The sequence below is a fragment of the Stylophora pistillata genome, chromosome 1 (genome assembly GCF_964205215.1).
Source record: "Stylophora pistillata chromosome 1, jaStyPist1.2, whole genome shotgun sequence".
Taxonomy (NCBI): domain Eukaryota; kingdom Metazoa; phylum Cnidaria; class Anthozoa; order Scleractinia; family Pocilloporidae; genus Stylophora; species Stylophora pistillata.
This window is the reverse complement of record NC_142519.1, coordinates 37,004,153-37,029,706: the sequence shown is the minus strand read 5'-3', so window position 1 is coordinate 37,029,706 and position 25,554 is coordinate 37,004,153. Positions and strand designations below refer to the sequence as shown.

The window sequence follows — 25,554 nt, the reverse complement described above, 5'->3', positions numbered from 1 at the left end:
CATCACGGGTTTATTACAAATCATCTTAATGGCCTGCTCCCTAAGTTGGCTTGTTAGCTCAATTGGTAGAGCACTGCACTAGTATCGCAGAGGTCAGTGGTTCGAATCCCGTACAGGCCTGATTTTTTTCAGGTCTGATTTTCGCTATTGCATATATAGCGTTTTCTACTGTGAGGATCGTGCATCATACGTATCTATAACCACAGTTAAAAATATATGAACTTCATATAATCATCATATCCAATTTATCATCACGGGTTTATTACGAATCAACTTAACTGCCTGCTCCCAGTTGGCTTGCTAGCTCAATTGGTAGAGCGCTGCACTAGTATTGCAGAGGTCAGTGGTTCAAATCCCGTACAGGCCTGATTTTTTTTTTTTTTCCGGTCTGATTTTCGCTATTGCATAAATAGCGCTTTCTACGGCAAGGATTCTTATTTCAGTGCGAACGAATTTAATTCGCTGCTATTTCTGAAGTACAAATATCGCATGATATTTGTACTCATCTCTGCACGTTATTTGTACTCTACAAAGCACAATTGCATAATTAATATATCTCATCCGACCTTTTTTTGTGTAGTATTGCTGAGTATTTTTACGAGTTGTACTATATTTTGATGAGCCCATGGGGCGAGTCGAAATACAAACAACGACTAAAAATACTCAGTAATACTACACAGAAAAACGTCTAATAAGAGATTATTATCCAACATTAGCCAAATTGTTATTTCGGCGTGGGCGAATTTCGCGGAGATTTCTGGAGTACAAATATCGCGTTATGTCTGCACTCGTGAGGAACCACGTTAACTCATTTTGTCGATTTCTCACCTCACTTCATGACCGATATTGAGGGAGGTTAAATGACTTTGTACTATATTTCGATGGAAGAATTTTGAATGTTTAAAATAATCGGAGCAACTTCAGAATACCCGTCCACATCATTTACATATGTCGGGAGGCTTTGAAGAATTTCAGCATTTGTTAAAGGATAAGCACGCCGTGGTCCTAATAAGATACATTTCATAGACATCGAATAAGTTAAAAGTCTTGTTAAGACCTCTCACCTGTCGAAGTATAAATTCGAATTTTCATCCAGGAGGGTTTGAAGTTAGTTCTCACATTCGATGTACAAAGTGAAGAGGAGAATACTCTTCTTACAGAAAAGGTTGTCAAATGTAACACAGCTTTCGGAACGAACCGTCCTGACTATACAGTGCGACATCAACTACTTTCAGTACTCAATCCAAGGCCGTGCGCCATTTTGAATGTGGTTGCTAGGAAACTGAGTCGAGAGGAAGTCACGGCCAATCAGAAATAAGAAAGTGCTTTCAGAGAAATCTTTGCTTTTCATTGCAAAATCTGGTATTTTGAAATCCAGGTTTCGGATTTTATTAGGGTGATTCCCTGGGTTTTACACCGAGAAAGCTTTTCTGCGCATAACATTGTGACATCCAAGATGGCGGCCGTTCTTCCCGATCTCGAGGTGTGAATAAGAGATCGCTGCAATGGCGGCCGATCAAGGTAATGGCGTGGCGTGCACAACATTTCGGATAAATTAGGTACAATTTTACCCTATATCTTCAAATGTCTATGTTAATCAAGGCACACGACAATATATTTTTTCATTTCTTTATTTATTTCGGCAAAAATAGAGGCAAAGTAGCGACTGCTGGCTTTTTTATTCTACTCGCAATTTTGCGACTCCTCGGGAATAACTTTTTAGTCGCAAACATAAAAATTAAGTCATAAATGCGACTGTATTGGTCGCAATTTCGAGCCCTGAGAACAGTGTTTTTTTTTTTTATCATGAGCCTCATTATTACCTACGAGTACCTACTTAAGAACTGTACTCAATATTAGCAATACTGTGTTCTTGCAGTGACAAGGCCTTACGAACCAAGAGTATGTGGCGCTGTGGGACAGGGAGGATTGTGATCACTCTATGAGGCTATGTTTCAGCAGTATGGCCTGACATGCGGACAGGTATGTTTTAAGGACTTTTGCAAGATATTAGGGAGGTTCATTTTGATCAAAATTCAAACTTTAAATGGTATTAAGAGATTTTTACGGGGTGATCATGTGGAAAAACTCACAGAAGAAATAATGAGGAACCTCTATACTCACAGATATCACTATGAACTGTTAGTAGTTTTATGACAATTCCATGAATTTCTAGTGAAAAACCCATTAAGATCATTTTATGGCCCATGAATACTGCAAAATGAAAATTCATGGGGTTATTTTAAGCCCTGAATTTTCCATGAATGGGGGCAATTTTTTTCATGACCCATGAATTTTCTTTTAAGCCTACTTTCATGACCCATGAATTTCCCTTGAAAGTCACCAGAATGAATTTCATGACCCATTAATTTCTTTAAAAGCTAATACTTCATGACCCATGAATTTCTTTAAAGTCTACTTTCACGACCCATTAATTTCCCCTGAAAGTCACCTAAATGAATTCCATGACCCATTAATTTCTTTAAAAGCCTACTTTCATGACCCATTAATTTCCCTGGAAAGTCACCTAAATGAATTCCATGACCCATGAATTTCTTTTAAGTCTACTTTCATGACCCATGAATTTCCCTTGAAAGTCACCAGAATGAATTCCATGACCCATGAATTTCTTTAAAAGCCTACTTTCGAGACCCATGAATTTCTTTTAAGTCTACTTTCATGACTTAATTATTAGTTTCCTCAGAAAGTCACCAGAATCAATTTCATGCCCCATGAATGGCAATCAAATAATTCCAAGAAATCCTCAATATCTTGAATGTAAAGGTTTTAAGACAAGGAGTCATTTTAGAGGCTTAAGACTTTGGTTCACTAAAAGGTATGCTATACAAAATGTACCAAGAGATATACATAGTCATACACTGTACATGTATATATACGTTTATCATGAAATTTATTATTCAAATTAAGTTTTAGTAAATCTTAACATTAATAGGCATTTTTTCATAAGGTAGCAGTCAATTATGTTAATTGCAAATTGACACTCCTAGATTTGCTTTCTAACTTCAAAGGCCTCTTGGATTCCATAATCATAAAGGTTTTTATTGTGATGCAAGAAGTCTCATGTTAACAGATGTGCCAAAATCATAGAACATAAATATAATCATAAAGATGGGAACGCTTCGGAATGTGCAGAATGGTGGTCATCTGAGTATAATTATCTTATATTTCCTAAGGTGGTATCCATCTGTTTTAATAGTGAGGGTAAAACACATTTGAAGTCACATTCAAAGTTGTGATTGGTGCGCACGCGGCTTGTGTTATTTCTTTCCTTTGCTGTGAACACAACTTGAGTCAGGTATTTTGTTTCCTCTGCAACTTTTGGCCACAAATCGTTCATTTGTAGTACATTCAATTTTACATACTCACCCCAGTCTCACTAATTTCTTTCTCAGAGTCAGTGTACTGTTATCACACATTTTCAAGCACGAGTGTTAGTGTCCAAGCAATACACTGTAGTTTGTATTTTTTTTGTTTTTAAATTTTTTAGCTTTATAGTTTTTTATTTTTGTTTTTTTTTTTATTTTTTAGGTGTAATAATTATTAGTTTATAATTTTTTTCAGTTTCAATTTTTCTGCTATTTGACTTTTTTGTTTTATAGTTTTTAATTTTTTTTTTTCAGTGCCTGTTTCGAGGGGGGGTGGTAATTAGTGATATTATTGTTAATTTATCTGATTATCTTGTGTCTAAATCCTGTAAATGAGCTTGACAGCTAAGTGTTTTGTAACTAGAATTATTAAAAAAAATTGATTGTGCTTTTCAGGTGCTAGCTGATAACAAAACAGGATGTTTCTGATAAATACTCACTGGATAACTAGAGATCAACAGTGGAGGAGTTCATCTCTTTGAACTGTATTCCCATTATAAATGAGAATGATGTGGTAGCATCATCTCCAGGCATGGATCTAGATTTGGCTGGGGTGAGTACAATCAAATCCATTTTACAGTTTATGGTTTGAATCTACGATTGGCAACAAAATTGTTGACACATTGATCTTTTAAACCCCTAATTGCTTCAATTTTATCTCTTTTGCCCTCGCTAAGTTCACCATTTTGCCCCCCCCCCCCCAAAAAAAAAAAAAAAACAAAACAAAAAACAAAAAGCAAAAAAACAATGTTGTATCGTGATATTCCATGAACATTTGGCTAACATTGAATGGAGGGGAGATGGGGTGTGTTACTTGTTTAGAGTGCGATGGAAACAGGACTCTTACTCTTGACAAACATGATGTGTGAACTAATTTGAGTGCTGATTGTAAGGGAAATCTTATATTGTGTATTCTGATTGTTAAGGTGAGGGTAGACTTGAGAACAACAGTTGTAGGCAGTGACAGGCCGACTGACATTTTGACAACCTTAGCAGAAGGTCATCTGATGTTCAGAGTCCTTCTCAGGAATATATTCACCTGCATGATCACACTACACTGTATCAAATCATCATCAATGATTATAATAATAGTAATAATAATAATAATAATAATAATAATAATGCTCAAATAATCAAATATACTATAATTTGACTTGAATGGATATAATTATGTACTTTCGTGACTCATTGAAATGCCACTCACAGTTCAGACATTCAATTGAATTTCAAAATCAAGTGTGGCAGAGTTTGCCTTAAATAGGATGACAGGATTTTCTTGAGCATATAGATGGACTGCAACATCACTTAATAACATTATTTTTGTCTCTTTGATCAGTTACTTTTTATTTTACTTTAGGTGAAAACTATATTGAACCTCCACAATCCTCTTCTCTACTCTTGACAAATTTACTATTAGAGGATATTTAAGTTGAAGCAATTCTCTTAGTAGGGGAATATTTTTATCTGTAGAACTAAGGAGAACACAAATCAAACCACCAGTTATTTGAAATGATTTTGAGTTGAAATATTTTTTTATTAAATTTAATTATTAATTTTATTATTTTTTATGATTAACATTTATACTGTTGCAGTAGCATTTACATGTAGGAAGGTAAATGAAGCTGTTAGATCATGTGCCTATGCTGTGTGAAATTTCCTCTCATTACTTAGCAGTAGACCACAATGTAATGGTAGTCAGACAGAGTGAAACACAAAATGGGGAATGAATTCTCTTAGAGAGTGCGAATTTGCCAAAAATGCTCCTTTTTCGTAAAACACTGATACAAACTGCTAGCCACAACAGGATTAACAACTAGAATCAAATAAACAATTTCTCCTTTTATGAAATGTACCATCAATTGACTAAGATACTTCTAGGTTTCAATCAGCTCAATCAGTCTCATCAGCTGTCAAATTATGCGTGAAAGACGGCAAATGATTGGCTAATTACCCCTATTTATCTCTATGACAACAGAATGACTAAATACCCTAAGGGAGAGTAGGGGGAGGACATAGTCCTCACGTGCTTTTTTCGGGCGGTTACGGGCGGCACACTGGGAATCCAGGAGGTTTTTGCACGGGCGGTTACGGGCGGCACGGGCGGCACGGGCGTCAATGGGTTAAGTTTTTAAGAACAGGTTATTACAAGTTATCTGTCTGCATGTCTCCTTTAATATGAAAAGTTAGTACTTGATCTTGCAGCGGTATGTGGTCTGTGAAATATCTCTCCTCTTCATGATTCATAGCAAAAACTCTATTTTCATAAAAAATTCTTAATAAGCTCTTTAGTTTTTGTCTCCTAACTTTCAGAAGCTTCAAAAGGTTTTTTTTTATTATTTAATTCTTAGCTCTGAATTAGTTTTGAAATTTGGGATCCTGTTATTTGACAGTTAACTGTTGGTAATTGGTATTTGTGACAAATTTCTGGCCTGCAAATCTAAGCCTGTTTAAAGCCTAATTAGATATATTGTACATCCACTATTAGAAACTCAAGGCAGCTGTGTCAGTAATATTTTTTATCCAAATTGAAAATTTGTCGTAGGGTCTTTTTAGCAATTTTTGACTAACTCCTCCTCGCAGCATTTGAATAAGCCATTCTACTATCTACATTTTGAGCAAATTCTTTCACCTTTTCTTGGCTTTCCACTCTCTTTCTCTTGCTTGTAGCAGATTAACATAATTGAAATTAAAATTGGTCTTCAAAAGGTGTCATTTATTGGTATGAATAGTGCTCATCAATTAAAAATAATTCAATAACTTTCTCACCAAATAGAGATGTAAGCTAAAGCATTTCATGAACTGCATAATTTATCCTATTCTAGAATTTTTTCAATCATATTTGCCCTTGAATGTTTTCACTATTTGACAGTTGCATGTAAATGTTTAACTGCCATTAATATTTACATCTTTCATTTTACACAATTTGCTGTGTTTGCCCTTTTGTTATAATCACTAATTCCAGTTCATGGTGTTAACAGTAATCTTTCTGCTTAAGAAATTTCCTGACTTGTTTATCATTTTAATGGAACATTCATGAAATGTTTTTTCTTCTGTTTTTCAAAGCTCTTTCAATATCACTTAATTAACTAATGCTTTTCAAGTCGGAATAGTTTAGTTAGCTATACTAGGTGGATGGCATTAAAATAAGCAGCTCTTGAACCTTTTCACATCCACCCCTGGGAGGGCCATTTCCTGGCAAACTGAAGGGGGAATCAGGTGCTCTCAACATGCACAACTTCTAAGAAAAACCATTTGAAACAAAACTGAAATTTTCAGAATGGCAAGGACTTAGCCTGCAAGCAGACCATCAATTTACAGGTGCTTCTGCATGACTTTCCTAGTGGGACATTACAATGAGGTCTTAATGAGCAATGTGAGCTAATGAGGTCTTCAAGGGATCTGGCAATGATTGTTAGTGTCCCAATTTGTCACTCTCTAAGTGTCCCAATGGCATTGGCCAATTTGCCACTGTCCATAAGAGTACATACAGTGCTGCTCACGCAGTGATCGAGTCACGGACTGATAGAATCAATTTATTTGACATTGATATTATGGTTAAAACAAATTAATTGATAAGTAGTTAAGTGTGGTCTGTACTCTTATCTACAACAATTCATTTTCACCGTGATCAAAATTTGTTAACAGCCTTCATGTGCATCCACAACATTTTGACTTCTGTGATGACAAATATCATTGTTGATAAGTGTACAGAACACACTAAACCACTGTCGATTTGTCAAGTAGATGGCTTGCCTTGCTCAAGGCCTTAAACTTGCCCATGGTTGAAGAAATGCTTGGCCACAGTGCTGATAACATGTCAGGGTCAGAGTGTTTGCAGGCTAGTGGGGTCTCTTCTGCTGTATGAGTGTTGATATCATTTGGAACTACACAACACTGAAGTCAAATTGATAGAAATCATTTGTGACCATTAAGCAGTGATTTCCTCCCATGGGCATATATCATGATATGTTTTTTTAAAGCAGAAAATCATTGATTTCTGAAGAGAGCAGATAAAAGAGGTTTCAGTGATAATATTTCTGTTGGATATTATAGCAATTGGGAAATGGGGAGCATAGGATGAAAGGCTGTGTCCTTTCCCCTGGCTTAGTGTTAAAATGTCGATCACTGTCTCTGGAGGGGTTGGGTGAGGGGGAAAGACAGCGTAAAAAAATTTCTAGATACACTTATCCATTGCTGTAGTTTCATTCAAGTTTTCTTGGGCTGTTAACATCTCTGTTTTGTTTTTAGTGCACGGGACAGTGTGCATGCACCTATCGTTCCACTTGATACCTCATGTATTAGTTACTCTTCATAATTACTCAGACTTGTTTGGTCTTCATTATGCTCAAATTGCAAAAAGAGACAGTGTGCACCACCCATCCACTTGATCCCAGTTGCAGACATGTAACTTATTCTTCTAAGATTCTCCATGTACTGGAGGACTTGTTGGTAGCCATAAATTATAATGAAGTGGAACTGAACATGATTTGACAGGGTTGTCAGAAAGCTGATGAGTAAGCTATATGTACATTATTGTGGAATTGCCATGCCAAAGGAACCAAAGAAATTGTCCAATTGTATGAACAGAGTAGCCAAAAAACATGAAACTCATTATCATAGACAACCTAAATAAAATTTTGTTAAACAGTTCAACTTAAGACAGTTTTATGTAGAATTTAGCTCAGTGAGAATGTAGTTAAAAGCTAGACAATTAACTTTTCTGACACTATCACTGTCTCCTTTCCTTACATGCACTTTTCTTCCAACTTGATAAGATGGCCTGGGCACCAGTAAGTAACATTTTCAATCACAAATCCCTAATTCAGTCACTTAGCATCATTTAGAGAGTTTAGTTGGCACAAGAAGTTGTAGTTAACATTAGTGAAGACAAAATGTTGAAACTTTACTTTCTGTTTCCTGGTTATCATCAATTCCAAGAACCCTAAAAAAATAATATGTATTAATTTTAGCAGTTTTTTTTAACCTTGGGAGGCCTTATAATTGAAGTACAGCATGTACATGTTTATTTTATTGTCAAACTTTGAGAACATTACCTTTAATTTGTGGATCAGTGAGTGAAAAGTTTATATTATGCTCTGGCATATTGGAGATTGACCTAGTATTTTAGTGTGTCATGCAGTTTTTGGCATTAGCACATTGCTGCATTGTGTCAGCCTGGCATTTTTAGCTTTTAACGCTTTATTATTAATCCTAAGATCTGATTGCTAATAATATTCTCTCCTCTAGCTGCTACACATTTCTTTGTAAATTAGTTACAAGAATTTGGTGTTAGATCACAATAACAAATTCTACTTGATAAGTTTTGAGTGTTCTCTTTACCTGTTTGCTGGATATTATTGAATATTATTGGGAAAAGTTACATGTTGATCACTTCTTGGAGTTCAAGGGTCCACCAATTCTAAGCACAATTATTTATCACAATTTATCTTTAGTTTCCTTGGTGACTCTGGCTTTTGTCTGAATTAATCTCACTCATAGGATTGTTTGCTGTTCCTGTCAATGTCTATGTTTATGTTGATTCCAAAGCCTTGTTGCATGCTCATTGTAAACAGTCCTGCAAAATGCACTCAGTACGAGCTGTTCCTCTAGTGAAAAAACTTTCAAATTTTGTTACAGAAAGCAGCCTAGTGAAAGTCTTGTTTATAATCTTAGTCAGTGGACTGTCAGAAGAGATTAACAGATATCTTGTTCTTACAATATCAGTAAGCAAATTCTCCACACTGTTCACCAGTACGGTACTGACTAGGAGAGTTTGTTGAACGATCAGTAGCTTCTGCAGTTGGTGATCATTTGCTTTATTCTCAGTACTGTAATGTTTGATTCAGCAGTCATATTGTAAGAAGAGTTTGATGCTTTTCACCCGCAGGGTTAACCAGCATTCAGTGTTCATCAGATCATCAGAGCAGACATTACTAATCAGTCAGAGAGTTTTTAGCTTAATATCACGCCAAATTCTCAAATTTTCAACATCTATTTATCGGTAGTCAAACGACAGAGGATGCAATTTGGAATGAAAAAAACGCGTGGAAAACTTTTTACTGACAAAAACAAATTGTGCACTTTTTTGATCCAGCAAATAGTCACTGACAAAACTGAGAACAATCACTGAATCCTCAACATGACAGATACAAGTCTGCAGGTGTTCTAAGCATGTAGGAATCTTAGCTGTGGATAAAATTTTTAGAGAAATTTTCAATTGTGTGCTGAAAGTAATACGGAATTACTTTGGGGTTTTACTTAACTTTCCTCTGTGACTTCCTGATGTTACTGTTAGGCTTCAACGTAAATGTGGATTTGATAATAACGTGACTGTTATTCCACTGCTCTTAAAAAGATGCGATTCTCGTTGTTTTCATCAGGCGATAACTGTAAAGGACAATGATAGTTTATCTTCCTTGCTAACAGTGGAACTGAAGGCAGATTTTTGCTGTTGGTATTATCAGATATACAGGGCATTTACAGCGGCCCTCCCGACTTGCCTGAGTCTCGCCTTCTAGACACATTCAGGCCAGCGGACGTCAGTAACATTGAATTTGGAGAAAAGTCACGAGTTGGCAGGGGAGGCATGGAGTCTAAAGTGAAAGTGTGTACTTCCAGTAGTTTGAAACAAGTTTGCAAGGAGTATGAAGGGGGAACTTTAGAAAATTGACCGTCCATGAGCGAGGATTGTTAGAGCACCGGATACTCTTAAGGGGAGGTCAGGTAAATTTTATTGGAACGCAACAATGAAATTCCCATTCGCAAGCAACGAGTTGTCATTCAAAAACATGGTGAAACAGCAGTCTTTTTGATTCACTAAAATCACAAAAAAGTACAAACGCTAAAGATACTAAATCTTGAGGTAAACTTCAAGGCAGGCAGACAGATACTGAAATTTACATGCAGCCAAATCCTTTCAATTTTGGACTATCCGTACACAGCTACGTTTTTTCAATTATTCTCTGAGTACATTTTAGTTACCGTATGGCCTATAGTGCCGTTTTGAAAATTATCTGAAGTTTGAAAATCCCTGTTTTCAGTGGAGAATTTTTTCGGATTAGTGTGGACGCAAGGCAGAACGATGACAGAAAGTCACAGCACGGTGTGAACGGGGCTTTATGCTAAATTTAGTACGAGTCATAAATCGTGTTATGATTCCTTTACAAAGGCAAGTTTGCGTTTGAATCTTTGGGAAAGAGAGATCGAAACAGTTTCGCAGGACGTGTCTTCGATTTGCTCTCAGAGAAAAAGTTTTACAAAATAACGATGAATTATTTCAACTCTCGTAACTTAACCATTTTATTTTTACCTTCTTTATGGCTGTTCAGGCTGCAGCCTGGGTACTAAAGAGCGCTACGTGTGTAGTTATAGCCAATGGTACCGGAAGTGATTACGTCATTTGTCAAGTTCTGGATAGCCGAAAGGTTGGAGCATTCTTCACTATGGTCAACGAACCAGGACCATCTGTAGAGAATCAGGCTGCGGCAGGTACGTCAGAATGTACCTTAGTCCATGTCATCGTCATGTTGCAGTTTACCTTATAGTGATTGGTTGGAAACTTAAGGCAGCAGGCCAATCAGAGAGGGCTTTATATTAGATCGAAACTTGATTGCGATACTTTTATGTTTAGAATTCTCAAACTCTAATGGCTATCTGATACAGAGTTGATCTCGACCTTAACTTAAATATTCAGAAACACTGGAGGGACAGGATCCTGAAATTAAACAATCAAAGAGGAGATTGGGATGTCCACATAAGGTTCTGTGAAATAATTGATTTTAGATGCTAGATTGGGGGCAGTTTTTGTAAAAATGCCATATCAGCGTTTTCATTCAGTGCATCGTGAACTAGATACCGAGTGTTTTTAGTGATTACAGTTTCTGGTTAAACCTTTCAGTAACTTCCCCCATTCCCTCCTCCCTCCTGAAAATTTGTGGTAACTCGTGCGTGATGATACTCCAAGTGGTCCAGGTTGATCCTGTTACTGTAAATTTGCACCTTCTTCTCGGGATATACTAGTTTTATAGAATTGTTTGCTGTTATTCTGTTTTTCTCTTTTTCTGCGTAAATGTGTTTTTCGGTTTCTTTTATTAATTCGCTTTTTTCATAGCTCGCAAAGGGGGAAGAGCTCTGCAAGCACTGACCGCTGACCAGGTACGGTTGTAGACTATTGAAAAATGCTTAAGGCCAAACAGTTGTTTGCTATTAATTTAATTCCATGTTCAGGTCTAGCCTTCAGAGCAGGCGTAATCCTTTTGTGCTGTTCAGACGAACGGAGGCAAACGCGAGGCGAGCGTGAAGTAACACGTTTCTCCCCTCACACGCGACTGGCACTCCGCGCTTGTCTCGCGCTTACCTCCGTTCCACTGAGAAATGCCAAACAAATAATGTCTGTTCAGCAGGTTTCTTTGGGCCATTTCAAATTATCAGACTTATAGGCAAAAAAATTCACGGAATAGCTGTCGACGAGATTTTTGACCAAAATGACCCAAAATTCCCTTTGGTTGAAGGGGTAGTGTTCGGTTTTTGCCAAAATCTTCCCTCTCTTTTTTGCCCCGGCCTAGGTTTGAAGCACGACTTGAAGCTGAGTCCTCTCGCGCCTCATCTATCATTTGAACATTCAAACGTCACGTGCAGTACTGCAGTTTAAATGATGCGCCTTTGTTTTTGTATTACGTGTTTTGCCTAGCGGGCCAGAGTCATTTACAAATTAGCCAACCTTCTTATCGAACACAAGGATCAAATTCTAGATGCTAACTTTAAAGATCTGGACTATGCTCGGTTTGAGAGACGCTTAAGTGCCCTTATGATGGCCAGATTACTTTTGACACCGTCCGTCCAAACTTGAAAACCTTGCTCAGGGACTGAGACAGATTGCGGATTCCTCGCACAACATCTTGGGTCGTGTGCTAAAACAAACCAAAATCACCTATGGTTTAGAGCTGGAACAAGAAACTGTTCCAATTGGAGTGCTTCTTGTGATTTTTGGATCTTGCCCAGCTGCTCTAGAGCAGGTACAGCTGTAGTAGGTTTAAATGTTTCTCGTATTCTTCCTTATAAAATACTGTAAGATTTTACAAGGTGACTTACCTGCTGTATAGACATAAAAAGTATCTGTTCGTCTGTTCGTTTTGTTTTAGTTTGTTTTGTTTTTCTTTTTTTGTGTGTTCCTGTTAACTTGCTTCTTGATCTAATGTAAAATGAGAACATAGAAATCCTGCTTTTGTAAAACCTAGGGATTTTGAGCCTTACCCATTGAAAACGAAAGGGATTTTTTTCCTCTGGCTTTGTTTGTTCATCTATTTGTCTTTTATTAAGCTTGAATTTTTTTATCCAAGGTCGCCTCTTTAGCCACCAGCACAGGCAACGGTTTGCTTCTGAATGGTGGTAAAGAAGCTTATCACAGCAACAGATGTCTTCACAGTCTTGTTGCAGAGGCTTTTTAGATGTACGTCCCCCCCTGAAGCGGTTAGTTTGGTAAGTTTTGTGACGGTGCTTAGGCTGACCAGCTGACACTAATCCAACATCCCTGTTCTTTTTTTCTCTTCAACAGACGTCGGTAAATGTGTACGATTTTTACTGTCATTTGTAGAGAGATCAAATAATTTCGAGATAGTAAACCGGCAGCAGTAACTTTTTCTGATGGACTAAGACATTAAACGAGCCCTTATAAACTTTTCTTACATCAATTTTCTGCTCTCAATTTAAACTTTCTATTGACTACCATTGACTGACTTGCTCACAGCCATTGACTTTGATTCAGAGATTCATTACCTTGCAATTCACTTCCTACACTGAATGTGGACTAATTAGGTTTCAGTTTGTCTTTTATGCTCTCAGTAATTACCCAGGGATGAACTTCGAAACTCTTTTGCTTTCCAAAATAAGCCAAGTGGGTACCCTGTTCCAGAAGTTCTTTCAGACCACTTTTCAATTGGGTGTCGTAAAAACTAAACTCAATTAATCACAAGGAGCCAATGACGGCTCAAAGAAAAAAAAAAGCAAACGGCTGAGTGACCATCTCGCCTCTGGATTTAGTTTTGGATCTGATTGGTCGAGGAAGTGGTACGAGTTTTCTGGACCAATGACAAGGCGCAGTAAATTAAACCCAGATGAAGACAATTTCGAATTTCTTTTCACACTCAAGTGGAAATTTTTCCAGTAAATGAAGCGCGATGGTACGAAGAGCGTTGAGTTGGGAAGGTTTGGCGTGTACCCTTCCCAAACCTCCTTCCCCATTCTCACCGGCGACCATTTCTCATATAAACCGTGTCACACATCTGTGATTGGACTTTGTGAGCCGATCACACCCGTGTCAGTCCTGTAGTCTTTATATACTGACTGTTAAAATGTTATTCTTAATATCAGGTCAGTACTCGAGAAGAGGTAAATCACCTTAATCAGTTGGATAATTATCTAGATTTGATCATTCCTCGAGGCTCCAGTGAGATGATTGATTGGCTTCTTCTCCCAAAAACCATTTGATAACTCTCGCTATTCAACTAGATGTTTAAACGCGCAGAATGTATTCGGCCCAGCAAAGCTGAAAATGTTGGTCATCAACGAATATTTTACCGAGATCTCATGGGTAATATCTTTGAACCTAACCGTTCTTCAATGGCTGACCCGATTTGGCTTAATGATTGCCGAGACAAACATTTCGATGTGGGTGATCATGCTCGTACGGTACATCTGTTAAACTTGATTTTTCGGCATTGATCATCTATATTTTGGTTGCAGTATACTCTATTCTTCCTTTGTAGTAATGGATTCCAAATGTGACTACCTTGCAGCTTGCAATGCTATGGAGACTCTTTTAGTCCACAGGGATCTTATTAGGTCACCATTTCTGGAACTCGTGCTGAAAGCTCTCAGGGAAAAAGGAGTAAGTCGTTATCCTTTACACTATAACATCAGAATGCGCTTTTTCCATATTGCTCTTTATGCTTTGGGTGATGAAAAATGAATGCGCGAGAGAAGTTCGCTTCTAAGGCAATTTTAGAGCGTTACTTTTCAACGGTGATGAATTTTTGTGTTAGTTGCGCAATTGAATTCATTTCCATTTTTCATCGCTCCTTGCATTTTAAGCATCAAAATCACGAAATTTGACAAAACTATGAAAACGCAGCTTTAAGTGAAATTGAAGCGCGAAGCTGTTTTATTATTATTATTATTATTATTGTTATTATTATTATTATTATTATTATTATTATTATTATTATTATTTCAATCAGTACACTTTGTTTGTCCGTCGCTAACCTACAGAAGTTCGCTCATTACTCATGCTGGACAAAATGTGCGTCCTTCTTATTAAGACCACCAACTCACCAACTGACTCCATTTGCAAATTTTGTTCTTATTTCTCGTATTTATTTTATTTGTTTTGTCTAAGTGATTTCCTTTTAAGGTGATAGTTCACGCCGGACCGAAGTTGGTCAAGACTTACCGCTGGCTCCGGCTCTGGCCAAGACTATGAAGAAAGAATACAGCGAGTTAGAGTGTACAGTGGAAGTAGTCAGGACTACAGAGGAAGCCATTGATCGCATCCATCAATTTGGAAGCTCTCACGCTGATTTCATTATCGCCGATAATGGTAAGAATATCTTACTTAATCTCTCCCTAATCAGGGTTCTTTTCAGCTCTGTTTTTATCGCAACGATTTCGCGGAGCTATGACAGTGTGATGAATAATTATTATATCAGTGTTTTTGGTAATTCTCGTGATATTTGAGAGCTATTCACCGAGAGAGGGTAGCTATGCAGCGAGGTCATTATCCACCGCTAGCTACATGTAAGACACATTAGTCTTTCAATGTTAACGCCACGCGCCATTTTAATTTGCCGCATATGTTGACTAAGCGTTTGCTAAAGTTTTCATTATAACAATTCAGCGTCCGTTTTTTGTTTCCAGTAAGGGGCATTTCTTTCAATGATTCTATGGTCCATTTTTGGAGGTCATTTCTGTTGGCCATCATCTCTACACCGTGATGTTTCGTATGTTTGTTTGTTTGTTTGTAAAAACCTTAAAGAGACTGAACCTATGTAAGCTGCACAACGCAGAAAAATATAGACAACTTACTTATATTTTCCAAGTTTCTATGTTATACTACATTTTGTTCAGTTCACAAATTTGTAAGCCGCGCAAGATGCATTTATGGTTTGAGTTGTGCCGATTACTAAAAGCCCCTTATCAAAATATTTTATTTTTAAAGGGGACTGCTGATCACTTTCTAAAAGCTGCGAATAGTGCGTGTGTCTTCCACTAGATTTTCCGATGGGTATCGCTTTGGCCTGGGTAAGTATGAAACAGTGTGCGTAGCTATTACAGGAACACAATTGCCATTAATTAAGTAAAATAAAAGATTCAGTTCGTGGAGCGCAAAATTGATTAATGACCCGATGGGAGGAGAAATTTGCTTCGGTTCAAGTAACAAGGGTTCTAGTTATGGAGTGTGAAGGGTTAAAAGATTATCCCAAAGGGAAATAAAAATCTTGTCGAATTTTCGGGAGGTTCGAAGCAAAAAAATTGTAACCTGCGATGATCCTTAATTAGTAAAAAGGGATACTTTGCTCATAGATAGCAGAGGTCCGGGAAACAGGTTGCAGGCGCGCAACTACGGTAGTTATGGCATTGGATTTCTTATTTTGACACCGTGCTGATGTTGACATCCTCCATTCCCAGTGTTCTTCGTGTAGCGTGGCGCCTTTCGTATTCTTTTTAACTCGTGAATTGCGCGCATGCGCAAGAACGAGTTGTAGATATGATGTGAGGAATGGCACTCGTTCGCTCGCTCGATTGGTCGATTCCTGTAAACTTTTTTTCGATTTTAGGCTTTTAAATGCATTTGATAGTTTTTGGCGAGTAAAAAACAAACGAAAGGGCAACCTTTGTTGCTAAGAATAGTGGTGGGGTGAAAAAGAAGCTACGGTAATCTTGAAAGAGTATAAAACTAAACGTTTTTCATCCGTGAATTAAAGTTTGCCCAATCTCCGAATACAGTTTTGTCTCTTGCTATGTATATTTCATTTATGGCGTCAATGCTTCTATTTTTGAATGTATATATGCAGGAAAATGATTATTGTGTCCGAAAAAGAAAAAAAGAAAACAAAGAAAGTTAAGCGATAGGTGCGTATTAAGTTTTACTCAAAAATGAAGATGAAAGATAAAAATCGCTAAATATTAATATTTTCGCATGTGTGCAAATAGGCACGCGGGTCATATTTCAGAAGATAAATGCAAATTTGTCTGTGAGCGAAGAGATCTCATGGTCTTTCATGGAATCTGTCAATAGGAAGCAAGAGGAAAATGGCCAAGAAATATTTCGGGACGACAGTTTTATTCAAAAAGTTCTTGATTTGCTGTTATAATAGCCAAACGTGTAATACTTCTTACGTGTACAAAGCCCACGCGGTAAAATTTCATCATGCTTAGATCGTTGTTTACTTGGCCTCACGGCCAGCAAATTGTGTAGCGTTTTGTTAAAAATTCTGAAAAACTACGATTTAACACAAAATCTTCTGTCAAGCTATACTTTTTGAACACATTGTTACTAGAATATAATTTTCACAGGCCATGGAATCATCAAATTGTCGCTAAGCCCTGCTTGAAGTCCGAAAGTTCGGTTTGTAATTTACGTCCTTTAGAGAATCGTACTGTCGTTGACTTGAGAGCTTATTCTTTCACCTTTAAGACCTTGATAGCCCTTATTTTCCAAGGAGAGTATTCTATAGCATTGCTACTTTATATTCTGAGTTCCACAAGGTCTAACTCAATCGCAAAGAAACGAAAAATCCGAGTTGAAAATTTTGAAGTTCGGCCGCGCGGACGCCATATTTTCAAATTTGATATTTTAGTATGAATGCACAGAATGATGCCCCTCTGGTACCTTTTAAAGCCATCAAATATATCCGCAAACGACGGATTCTGACTTGTTTATTGATCTCCAAGCTGTAGAGGGAGTTTGGGGGACAAAACTCTGCTTAGTAGGGGAGGTAGAAGGGAAAGCGTTCTTGCGCGAGCCAATCGCGCGGTTCGGGCGGTAACGGGCGGTTAAGCGAAACGGAAACTTTACTTTCACGCTGCGAATTTGATCCAACCACTCCATCGTAACAGGGAAAGTTACTATGATTGTGGCAGTACCACAAGGCCATTTACGGTATGACATCACTAGACAGCATAAGCATAAAAAGAATGCAACCTTTTGATAATCTTATGCATATATGCTTATCCTTATGTCCGAGCGTCCCATCTCGCGCATAAGCTTTTACATGCTTATCCCTATGCTTACATCGCAAGTAAATACCGAGCTTAATATTTTAACAGTATTTTCTCGATAAACAAAACAGCACCCTTTTGTACTTTCTTTCCACAAACCTTTACAGTAAAATCTGGGACAGTGATTGTCCTACACTAACTCCTACTCAGACCATATTTTTTGTCTTTAATTGCATGAGGCCTAAATTTAATTTTACATCATATTCCTCAAAACGTTCATTTACCAGTTCAACACTTCTTAGAACGATTCATACCCTAGTATGGAAATCAAACATCATTTTCTATTGACGACACATAAATTACATTGGCTTATCCAATTCACGAGTTGGCTCGCAGAGCCTTTGATTATGTAATCATTTGGAATTTAAAAGCTTGTAAACTTTTAACTTCCATCATTGACTCGCGGCCCGTGTCTCGAAGATACAGTAAAATTAACGTGCCGGTAAAGCTGTTCTGTTTTAGTGGCTACTGTCTCCTATAGGGAGGAAAAGCCACATATGTTGTCATTCAATGTGGGGTTTCAGAAGCTTTGTAAATTGTGCAATAAGACTATCAGCTAAAGGAACAAACTGTACTGGTTAGAGTGCCAGAACCTGCGAATCTATTCTTTAAAATTTGATTGTAAAATATGGCTTCGGGCTTGTTCAGTTAATGGGACTTTCGGAAAACAGGCTCCAGAATTTCTCCCTAGGGAATTATTTATTGATCCAATCCCAAATTTTCTGAACTAGTCTCATACTATTCGTACGAGACTAGTTTGTATGAGCCTGTGAAGAGAATTTCTAATGATATCTTGGCAGTGAACGGGTTAATCTAATTAGATACGCATAGGTAGGATTTTTCAAAGGCGGTGGGAAGAGGGATAGGGACGCTGTCACAAATTTCCGCGCTCTTATGTGAAATGGCTCATACTGCGTTTTCGCGTTTGCATTCAAGCGGCGAGAATGACGAACAAGTGGAGTATCTAGCCACGCAAAAAAAAGGTTATGCGATGACGATTCTTTGGATTTGGGCAGTTTTCCAAAAGTGATTCTGAAGATTTCAATGTTGTTGACCTGAAAAGATCGTTTTACGAAGGGAGGGGAAATTATGCGCGCATCGGGATTCCTACCTTCCAGGTACACCCGTGAGTCCATTAGAACCTTGAAACCCCGGTATAGCTCCAGTGCTTTGGTCAGGGATGCACTTTGCCCGTTTTTCTACCTGTTGATTATCGTGGGTTTTCTTGCCCTGCGTAGGAGCATAGTGTGTCGCGGAACTTGCTATAGGTAGCGGGGATGGGAATTCATCGAGTCCTTCAAAGGTACAGGATACTAAATAAACACCATTATTTTATTTAGGTGCTAAAGTAGGTATCAGCACGGGTCGTATCCATGCCCGGGGTCCTGTGGGTGTGGAAGGATTACTGACCGCTAGATGAGTAATGACTGGCCAGGGACACACAGTGGATGACTTTGCTGATGGAGGCCTGCTCAAATATCTTCACGAGACCCTCCCGATTGAAGGCACTCCTCAGGATTCTATTGACGAAGAAATGACTTCGGATAATGGCGACAGCGAAGTAATGCAGAAATAATTACGTAATGTTAAATGTGTGCTTCAGTTTGCGCACAGTACTCGTTATACGAGTCAATGTTATGCTTTTGATGAGCGTATGTTTTGAAACGTCCCGCCCAAGAACGTATTATTATGTTGAATTAATTTAACTAGTGCTCTCATGCTTGTATCTCAGTTATCCGTTTTTGTTATCCAACTACAATCCGTAGAGTACAAATAACGCCAAAGACGAGTACAAATATCTTGCGGTATTTGTACACCAGAGAACCGGTTAGACAGGTTTTCTCGCATCGCGCAAGCGTAGAATTGGATTAAAGTTACGGGAAAAAAGATGGCGGACAATTTGAATCATATTTCTGACGACGAAGAGCCGGAATGAATGGCAAATATAGATTTAAGTTTATTAGATGAATCGAACGAAGAAAAAAAAGCTAGACGACCAGGAAACTTTTTCATTTATTGAAGAAAATAGAAACAGTAACACGACAACGCGTCAATTCCGTCCCGCCTCCTGAAGTAACAGTTTGGCGGGTTGGATAATAAAAAACTCATTTGACGTTTGGTTGTGTAGTATCGCTGAGTATTTTTACTAAATACGGCACAACTCGTAAAAATACTTAGCAATAATACACAACAAAACGTCTAATAAGATATATATATCTTATTGCTAGACACTCTAAAAATATCACTGACAAGGAACTTTTTTCTCTGTGGATAGCTAAAAGCGGAACCCCATTTTTAAGAAAATAGGAATATTTAAAACTGTTTGGTTGGCTTTGCGTTCGACTTAACGCAATCTTGATACCTTGTTTCCGTTCTTGTGCTCCATGCTCAAGCGATACTGATGAATATACCGTGATAATAACTGCACGTTGACCCCAATAGTTGACTGTCACGTTCTCAAGACAGACTATGCAAAGCAGAAACCTGACTCTTGATTAAGGATACAAAACTGTGCGAGAGTTTTCGTGATAATAATAGTTGTTATATTGGTATTAACGAGATGTTGTTGTCAACCCCGAGAAAGCAAGATATTGGTTTACTTCGTAATTCGGTTCTTAAGTCAATCCCGTGCATTTTCCACGATTGTCCGCGGAGGAAAGGGGCAGCTGAAAAGTCCCTGGTCCTGATGCCTGTTACAAGAACATGCACAGTTTGAAAATAGTTCTTAAAGCAGACTCTTTGTGTGTTCGGGGGGAGGGCGGAGAGATAGTATCTGTGCAATCAGTTCTGACCTGTGGAAAATGCATAGGACACAACTGTGCTATTTTAGTACGGTTATCGTTATCAGGCACAATGAGAATTACATGAAAAAAATTAATAAATAAAACGGAACCGAATCGTTGAGACAGAATCGTTACGACATCAATGGGTTCTCTGCATCTTCTATTTTCTATCTGCCCTTTCGCCCTCCCTTCCCCTCCCCACGTACAAAACAAAGATCTGGTCGGCTTGCTGACAAGTATTATTATTAACAGAGTTTCAACTAGCCGTAGCGTATCGTAACGTGAAGGGTATTTTCTCTTGCGAAATACTATTTATTAAGTTTTATCACCGATGAAGGAGACAGGTTCTACGTAACAGAGACTAAATAATGTAACATTCACAATAAAACCCAATGAAGCAGATACGTTTGATAAGTTCCTTTCTTAGCTGGTGCATGTTCGCTCACGTTTAAACCAATCGTGTTCAAGCGAAATTATATGATGGATTAACTATCTGAACGGATCTTGGACATCGCTGTCCGCCTGTTATCCTTTTTTTCGAGAGGAAACAATCATAGTCACGTCATTTGCAGCCTGGAGACGAAAGATTCCGGTAGCCCAGCTAAAGATAATACGGTTCTTCACAGCAGTGTCAGTACGCTTTCCCCCCTATTCTCTCCCAGATCAGAACATGTGGACCGCTATGTAAAGAAATACTGCAAAGTAGTAGAATGATTATAGATTTATTCTTCAGTTTAAACTTATCTTACGTTTGTTCATAGAAGCCAAATGTTCATATTTTTTCTTAGTTAAGGTCGAGATACTTCGAAGATGACACTGATCGTATAAAAAGTCATAATTGTTTATCACGCCCTTCAAACTGCCATACTCCTAGCCTCGGTCGGATGATGAAGTAGAATTATTGCGTCTCACTATGAGCCACACGTTGGTAAGTACTCCTTCGCTCTTTGCGTCGCACTAATTAAACGGAACAAAAGAGCAAGGACGAGAACCAACTTGCCACCGTGATACTGGAACATGTAACCATTGGACCTTACCACGTAATTTCTACTGTAGCACTGTATCATTCTGTGTGAGTCCTAGGAGTCTTATTCCTCTTTGTCTATATCTTCCTGCGTAGTAGGTGATGCCCATGGCTGGCGTTCTCCTAAACAAGGCTGTGTGTAGAAAATTACGGCGTTAACATAACAAGTGTGTTCCAGAACACTATCCTCCAATCTTCTTGTATCTAAATGAGAAAAACAATAACAGCCTTTAAGCTTGCGGAATGGAGTACCACTGTAAACAGTCGAATGTACAGGGCAGAAAAAGTGCAGATTCAGTTTCGAAACAAAGCATGCGTGGTTGGTTCCTTGAGGTCCCTCTTATACATGTCTACTTACTGGGTTATAAATCCAGGAGCTGATGCAAAGGGTGGGGCAATGTCCAAATGATCGACAGCGTAACCAAATAGCATTTAAACCAGAAAATTCAACACCCAACACCAGGAATATAACACTTGTTCTCCTTAGCCAAATATAGCCTGTTGCCACTATAAATATTCCAGGTAATAAACCTATGGACAGAATCGGAGATGATTCATCTTTAAGTGAGTCTTGAGGTCAAAATTTCATCCACCATCAAGTGAGGTTTACGCATGGCCCGCATACATCTCTCCACATACGCTCAGACTATAAGTTTTGAAAATTTGAAAAGTTTGTTTTGACTTAAATGGAACGCCATAGATTGGCGCGCGCGAAATACCACAAAAACGACTCTACAATAAAAAAAACTTTCCATTTATTTTCTCAAGTCAGAACAAGAAACTCACAATTCATCGAAAACATTTCTTATTTTCTCTTTTTTTTTTTTCACTGTTGTCACTTTTTTTTTGCAACAAATGCGAAGAATGTTCGTTTGTTTTTTCGTGCAATAAAGGCGTACAATAGAACCAGAGCCGGATGGCTTTTTCCCGACCGGCTCACGTCAACCCGTCCAGCCCTGCACACGTCAGCTTTTGGTACACTTTTCTATGGGATTGCGCGAGCGGGGCCAGACGGGTCATATGACAATTTTACTAATCCCTACGGCAAAGACGATCATATGCGAGCCTTAACAGAATCATAGTTTATGCAACTGGCCTTAGCGATTGCTAACTACTTACAGATATACAAATGTAAGTATTACCTGCCCCGTAGAAAATTTTCCTATTGTACCAACTTTACAAATCTTGTATCTTATGAGCATATCAGCCGTTAGTATATACTAAAACAGTGGATAGCGTTGAAGGCGCGCTCTGATTGGCCAGTCAAACTCGGAATATCCTTTGCTATTTACCTCCGAGCAACTTGGGGAAAAATGGCCTGCCGGTTTGCATCCGTGGCAAGCGAAGAAATCACTCAAATAACGACGAAGCAGTCCCTGAAAACACAGAAAGCGACTAAATTTGGTTTGGCCGTGTTTAAAGGTAATGGTAACCGGGAGTTTATCGATAAAAACCAATGAAAAAGATTTTGTTTACAAATGCATATTAATCTTGCGTAACCTCACTTGTTCACTTGAAAATCAAATTTGAGTGGTATTTTTTACAGAATGGTTTCAACCACAGAAAGAGATTGCAACACCATTTGAAGAAATGTCGCTACCAGAGCTAAACAAATGTCTTCAAAAATTTCATCTATCAGCGAAAAAACGAGACGGCAGGTTTTACAACAAAAACAAAAAATCACTTACCGCGATCCGAGCCGTGTTGGATCGTTACGCGCGGGAAAATGTTGGAATCGTTGCTGGAATGTATGAATTAAAATCAATTTTTGGTGGTGTACATTATCTCACTGTTTTAGTATATACGAAAACAACTATTCACCTCAGTGTCGGTGGTTAGCGGTGAATATTTACCTCGCCGCTTCGCGGCTCGGTAAATATCCACCACTAACCACCTCCACTTCTGTGAATAGTTGTTAATTATTCTTCCTACTGGACCTAGAATGGCTTTAAACAAATACGGACAAGCTACTAGGAATCCAGCCAGTCTGAAACGAGAAAAACATAGACATTGTCTTTGCGTCGGCAGGTGAATTCATAACTTTTATGTACATCCTAAAAAAAGCATACGTCTCTTTGGTGGTTTTGATAATGTTTTCTTCGTTTAGCTTTTCATGTCTTAATCTTGCCTAATTTCTAGGAGAATTTACTTTAAGGAGATGCGGAGAAAAGGTTACTGGTAAGGCTCATTTTTTCAGCGTCTCGAGTTGGCCCGCCTGACCAAGACCAACAATGTGGCAATTAGAGAAAAAAAAAGCAAATTTAAAAACTGTCAGGGAGCTGGATTAAATCAAAGTCATCAACAATGGATAGTTCTCATTTGACTTTAATGCATGGGTTTTAAGGACCTTAATCACAAAATAATGCTCTCAAAAACAAACATCTGACAGAGTAATGGTAGCAAATTTTAAAATGTAGACTATTTCAGCGATATTTCCTCGTCATAGATCTAACAGAGGGTAAATTAATGCTCAAGACTTCTTCTAAACTTTTCAAAACTCGCCACAGTTGCTTGCCTAACTCTAGAGAATCATAAGGAAAAATGCTTATTGTTTGACTTTGCCGCAGATGCCTGATCCAGTAAGGTGACAGTTTTGATGACAGTTTAATGACATACATATGGTGAACGATCCTCGCAGTAGATAGCGCTATTTAAGCAATAGCGAAAATCAGACCTGAAAAAAATCAGGCCTGTACGGGATTCGAACCACTGACCTCTGCGATACTAGTGCAGCGCTCTACCAATTGCGCTAACAAGCCAACTGGGAGCAGGCCGTTAAGTTGATTCGTAATAAACCCGTGAAAGTGATAAATCAGATACAATGAAATATATGAAGTTCTACTGCGAGGATCGTTCACCATATGTATCTAACACCGCTGTTCAAAATATATGAACTTCATATATTTCATTGTATCTGATTTATCACTTTCACGGGTTTATTACGAATCAACTTAACGGCCTGCTCCCAGTTGGCTTGTTAACTCAGTTGGTAGAGCGCTGCACTAGTATCGCAGAGGTCAGTGGTTCGAATCCCGTACAGGCCTGATTTTTTTCAGGTCTGATTTACGCTATTGCTTAAATAGCGCTATCTACTGCGAGGATCGTTCACCATATGTATCTAATACCGCAGTTCAAAATATATGAACTTCATATATTTCATTGTATCTGAGTTTAATGACATATTACAATATTACAAGAAATATGCACTGCCCGCAGTCAGCAAAGGCTAGTCGAGGCGGGCAGTGTTTAATACATATATTAAAAAATATGAAATAAAAAAGATTTACAGAGAAGAGATTCAAAATTCTAGACAAATTACACCTCAGGGCAGGAAACTTTCTTTTCAATTCACTTGTCCCTTTGGGCAAGTGTCGTGTGTATTTAACTTGTCCGGACCACAAAACTACTTGTCCCAAAAAATCGGCAACAGCAATTTAGGGTTTCAAAAACCCTTTTTTATCAGTTCAACAATGCCCCAGTTAAGTGGAAATCAATGGCGACGCTGAGCGAAGAAATCAAATACACAGCTTGCACAAAAAGAAAAGAAAGTTTATTTCCTAGGCTCTTAGTTGTAAAATACGGGAAAAATGATTTATTATTTATCCAAAGTCAGGCAACGTTAGAGCTCTACAACTTAGGCCTAGTTTATACGTCGCTTCAGTGGAATTTATTATTCAGACCAATTTAATTCCATTAAATTCGTCGTTCCTTCGACGTAAACCGTGGCGTGGTTTTATGCGTCGAAATCAATACGATCGAATTTAATTCTCTTCCCAAATGCAGTGCCTCGGGTCGCTGCGGGCTCGCCAAAATAAATTGAGATACATTAAGAAAATGTATGCATTTCATTCGACGCGGCGCTAGTGGGACGTTAAAACTGAAGACGCGTTATTGCTATTTTATCCGTCTTACCAAGACGGATAAAACGTCAAGGACGAATTTAATTTACCAGACGAATTTAATTCGTTTTAGACGTCGCGCTATCGTCAAATTTAATTGCTTGTAGGATCTTGAATTAAATTCGACTGTAGCGCGACGTATAAGCTAGGCCTTACTTGTCCAATCGCACAACTTCGATCATCTTTTT

At 38.2% G+C, this 25,554-nt stretch overlaps 1 protein-coding gene and 1 pseudogene across 2 annotated transcripts in view; one reads left to right on the top strand and one right to left on the bottom strand.

Moving 5' to 3' along the window:
• Positions 1–25,554, bottom strand: part of LOC148742291 (uncharacterized) — a 356,385-nt gene that overhangs the window by 8,511 nt on the left and 322,320 nt on the right. The window lies entirely within an intron of this gene.
• LOC111346454 (delta-1-pyrroline-5-carboxylate synthase-like) lies at positions 8,162–20,845 on the top strand (annotated as a pseudogene). Its single transcript, XR_015992805.1, has 11 exons — positions 8,162–8,176; positions 9,767–9,990; positions 10,715–10,874; positions 11,497–11,540; positions 12,076–12,400; positions 12,725–12,863; positions 13,755–13,851; positions 14,084–14,271; positions 14,794–14,979; positions 15,598–15,680; positions 19,001–20,845. The product of XR_015992805.1 is annotated as a delta-1-pyrroline-5-carboxylate synthase-like (transcript).